The sequence below is a fragment of the Sciurus vulgaris genome, assembly GCF_902686455.1.
Source record: "Sciurus vulgaris genome assembly, chromosome: 8".
NCBI classification, from domain to species: Eukaryota; Metazoa; Chordata; class Mammalia; order Rodentia; family Sciuridae; genus Sciurus; species Sciurus vulgaris.
In genome coordinates this window covers 136,950,819-136,955,662 of record NC_136468.1, presented here as the reverse complement: position 1 = coordinate 136,955,662, position 4,844 = coordinate 136,950,819, and the positions used below count along the sequence as shown (strand labels likewise).

Here is a 4,844-nt window from a genome sequence, read left to right as displayed (position 1 = left end):
TCCCTACTCTGTAAGGTTCTGTGGCCTGTGTCCTGGCCCTGGCCCTGCACCAGCCTGCCAGGGCACTGGAGGGGAAGGGGACAGGCAGGCAGCAGCCTTCTCACATTTCACAAGGAGCCCAGATGCCACACATGGCTGGGCAGTTTGTAGGTCTACATTCCATGAGCTTGACGGTGTCACTGCTGGACCACGCTCTGCCAAGAAAGGAAAAATGCCTGCTTTTAAGATCACTGCATTTCCAGAGATGGACAAAACGTGCGCCACGTGTTTCAAGTCATCCTAGTCCCTTGGTTCTGTTGTCTCATTTGCTAGACAGGAAATGTGAGGCTCAGAAAGCTGGAGGGATGTGCCCAGCCCCCTAATATGTGCAGAGCTGTGAGTCAAGCCCAAGTTTTTGGGTACCATATTGCACAGTGCAGAGAATGGGGTCGTCGCTGCAGAAAGTCCCAGTGGACAGTGAGGTAGAGAGTGGTGTGGCTGAAGGACGAGTCTCTCACTATTCCACTGCGTTTAAAGGCTCTGACAAGTCCTGCTGTAAGAACCTGGTTTACCTGGGTCCCAGTACTCCCCAGATGCCTTGCCCACAGAGCATCTCTAAGTCCTGTAAACCACTCTGCCTGCCCCTGAACATAGGTGGCCTCTCCTCAGATCTCCATCCGCCTACAGTGGTCCCGAACTTCACCCTTTTGGGGAACTGAATCTCTCTTCTCGTTTCCCCCCAGATTGCCTCGGGTCCCCCGTGTCACACCCATCAAGGCAGACATAAGTGGCAACATCACGGTACGTACTGGCCTGGAGCTGCAGCTCTAGCACACACAGTGATCTAACCTGCCTCCGTCACCACCCTCCCAGCTGCAAGCTCCCCCGGGGCCAGGGAGGCGTCATGGAAAACAGGCTCGGCCCCAAGCTCATCCACTTGAGCCCCAAAGCTCCTGGTCCTCCTTTGCACTAGTGCCACCTAGCTGCAGCTGGGCCAGGACTTTGGTTTTGGTATGTCCACCTCCACCAAAGAAGTAAATTCCAAAGTCCACAGGTGGCATTGACCCGGCTCTCCCCCTCCCTGGTCCTGGTCATCTGATGCCACCCCCTAGCCATAGCCCCTCCCACGAGGATCCACTCAGGGCCCAGCAGAGGCTTGGGGCTCATGACAGGATCTCATTTCTTCATCCCAGCGGGCCCTTTGAGGACTTCTGACATATGAGGAAGCTGAGGATCAGAAGAGCCGAAGGACTCTCACCCAAGGTCACTTAAGAAAGTGACAGCTGGGCCCAGTGGTACTCGCCTGTAATCCTGGCAGCTTGGAGAGGTTGAGGCAGGAGGAGGACGTTCAAAGCCAGCCTCAGCACACTTAGCGAGGTCCTGTCTATAATAAAACATTAAAAGTCCTGGAGATGTGGCTCCGTGGTGAAGCCCCCTTGGTGGCAAAAAATCGTGGGAGGGGCAGAGCTGGGAGTCCCGTCCAGGCTAACCTGGCTCTAGTCCAGAGGCTTTTGTGCCTGACATCTTTGACTCCTAAGAGCCTGTGTCTGCTCATCACAGAAGCGAAACTTCAAGCACCTGGTGTCTGGGAGGGTCAGTGGTGGTTGGAGGGTGTGGACTCAAGCCAGGCAGGCTGGGGCCTGCTCCACCTGCATAGCTGTGTGACTGTGGGCATGTCACTGCCCTCTCTGAGCCTCAACGTCCTCATCTGCAGATTGGGATACTGGTGGCCACTTCAGGGTTGCCACTGGATCACATGAGACTCTGCCTGAAAAGCAGACTGCACACCCCAACTCGAGGGTGGCACTCAAGAAACGTGAGCGCTCAGGGAGTTGGCGCTGGAGTCATGCTGGTCCCAGCAGGCACTCCCAGCATGCAGCGCAGCCTTTCCAAGGGGAAAACCCATGTGTTCCATTCAGAAAATCAAAGCCGTGTATGACACCAACCCAGCCAAGTTCCGGACCCTGCAGAACATCCTGGAGGGGGAGAAGGAATGTATGGAGCGGAATGGCCCAAAGTGGGGGCCACGCTGGCACTGATGTGGCTGAAAAGGTGATGGGCAGGGGCAGGGTGGGCCTTGGCCTCTACTGTGGAGGAGAAAGCAGGCCCTGCCACACCCACGGAGGCTAGACCCCTTTCTGGTGTGATGCTTATTAATGACTGAGAAAGAAGCCTCCCAAGGGCCAGAGCTTGTCCAGTGGCGGCACTTCCTTGCTCTAGTCCCTAGAACAGCACAGCTAGTGCCTGCTGCATCCTGGGCACTGGGCCGAGCTCTTCCTACCCCACTGGAGTTTCATGTGCTGTGAGGTAGGTGTGCTCTCTCTTCCCATGTCGTTGAGGAGGCTTTAGGGACTTCTGGAGGCCACATCACATGCCCAGGTCCTCTGAGCACAGTTGTACAGGTTGTGCACCACATAAAGTTGTCCTATTCAGGGTCAGTCACATAATACACAAGGTAGGTTTATGAATTAGTTTTCTTGACAGAACTAACAGCTGTGTATGTGTGTCAGGGGATGTCCTGGGGATTGAACCCAGGGAGCTCTCCCATTGAGCTATACCCCCAGCCCTTTTATTTTAAGACAGGGGCTTGTTAAGTTGCCCAGGCTAGCTGGCTGGCATTGTATGCACCTGTAATTCCAGCAACTCAGGAGGCTGAGGCAAGAGGATCGCAAGTTCAAAGCCAGCCTCAGCAACTTAGCAAAGTCCTAAGCAACTTAATGAGACCCTGTCTTAAACTAAAAAATAAAAAAAGGACCAGGGAGGTGGCTCAGTGGATAAATGCCCCTGGTTTCCAGTCCCAGGACTGAAAAAAAGAAGTGGTCCAGGCTGGTCTGGAACTTGAGATCCTTCTGCTTCAGCCTCCTGAGTTGCTGGGATTACAGATGTTCACCATGGCACTCAGCTAGAAATAACAGCATCTCGAGAAGGATTTCTATCTAATTTGCGCGCGTGCATCCACTGGACAGGGCCAGCAGACACTGTGCTTTGAACCCACTTGGGTCTCTACCACCTCTAGAATTCTCCTGTACCTGTGCAATACCAGCAGCTGCTATGAGGTCAGAGGCCTGTCCCCAGCCCCACAGGGTGTCCCCGGGGCTGCCCTCTTTGGAGGCCTGGACTGAGAGGGAGGTAGCCTGCCCCCGTTCTCTCTGCTGCCTCCTGGAGCCCCGTGCCATCCTCAGCAGAGCAGCAGGGAGGGTGGAAGCTGGCAGGGGTAGGGATCTGCAGTCAACACCCTGTAGCACGTTTCAGGAACCGTCCCTGCCAAGCTGCCTGCCTCGGCCAGCTAGGGACTCAGGTCTGGGGTGAGGAACGCCCCTGGGGTCCATCGGGCTGGTGGAGAGGTCCTGATCACAGAAGTGAGTGAGACCAGATGACGGGGGTTGGGGAGCAGATGCTGGGCCCTGGTGGTCGCCAGCAGGTCAAGGTGTGAGGAGCACCCGCCACGTAGAACCAGCATCACCGTCTGGGGGAGTCAACCTGGGCAGATCCGAGCAGCAGAAAGTCGGAGCAGAGGCAGGGCAGGAATGCTTCCTGGGGAGGGAGCCACGTGGAGTCTCCCAGCTGAGCAGCGGACATCATCCTGGTTGCCAGGAGACGGGGATCGTGAGAGCTGAGAGAGGAAGGGTCTGGGGCTCAGAGCAGCTGCTGTCCAGGGCTGCTGTCCAGGGCTGCTGTCCAGTGCAGGCCACAGCTGAGCCCGTCCTCAGCTCCGCCCTCCAGGCTGGTCCCTGGTGGGCTCTGGTCTAAGGATTGTCTTACCTCAGGGGTGAGGAGGTTAGGGTCTCTTCAGTACCAAAACCCAGCCTCCTGCCCCATTAAAACCCCCTCGAGCTGATCCCCCCACCTGTAGGGAGGGCAGCAGAGCAGCACTGTGAAGGGCAGTGAGGCAGGAGCCCAGCTGGAGGCGAGGAGAGCCTGTTGGAGGAACCCGAGGTGTCTCTGTGACGGGGCTGATGGTGCCCTGCTTGCTTCACAGGGAGGGGGTGCAGGGGGGCAGGAGGCCAGACACTAGAGGACTGGGTCCCTCCCTTCTGTCTGGAAGCAACCGTCCGACCCTTGAGGAGGGTCCGTGTGGTCCTGCAGCACACACCTGACAGGGAATCCCGTCCTGCAGCGTAGCAGCTTAGGATCCCGGGCGTCAGGACGGAAGGGACCTAGAGGCTTGGGCTGGACTCAGCGAGCCTGACGTGTCCCCAGGCGGTGAGCACTTTGAGGGCCAGCGCTTTGGCTTCACCCCTCAGCACTGACGGCTGCTTGTCCATGCCAGCTGTGAGAGGTCATGGGACATGGAAGTGAGGGGCTGGCCCAGCCCTGCCCAGGGCTCTCACAGCCGGCCAGGCAGGGTCAGGCTGGTGGAGAGGAGGCACTGGGGAAGCGCTCCTGTTCAGGAGCCCCACCAGGCAGGGAGTGGCTGGCCGTGGACACGCGTCCTAAAGCGCCACCCTCCTCTGGGCCACAGAGGCCTTCGCTTCATCCAGGTCTTCCTCCAGAGCATCTGCGACGGGGAGCGGGACGAGAACCACCCCAACCCATCCGCGTCAACGCCACCAGGCCTACGAGATGGCCCTCAAGAAGTACCATGCTGGATCGTGCAGAAGATCTTCCAGGTGAGCCTTCCCTGCAGCCCGTCAAGTCGCCTTCCCCTTCTTAGCCACGGCCCCCTCCGAGCTGCGCTCGCCCCTTGGACCCAGGCAGGGCTCCTGTGTGGGGCAAGGCTGCTACACCCAGGGGCCCTTCCGTGCACTTGGTCAGCCTGCTCGTGGCCTTGGGGGTGTTACTGCAGATGCTGGGTGGCATTCCAGGTGCCCTGCCTGGGGAGCAAAGCCCCCTGAGGCCTGCTGGAGGGCGGCCTCATCAAACCC

At 58.2% G+C, this 4,844-nt stretch overlaps 1 pseudogene across 1 annotated transcript; it reads left to right on the top strand.

The window, feature by feature from the left end:
* Nucleotides 1–422: 422 nt before the first annotated feature.
* Nucleotides 423–4,844, top strand: LOC306668913 (glycolipid transfer protein-like; annotated as a pseudogene). The gene is made up of 4 exons: nt 423–534; nt 723–780; nt 1,899–2,031; nt 4,442–4,844. The product of its transcript is annotated as a glycolipid transfer protein-like (transcript).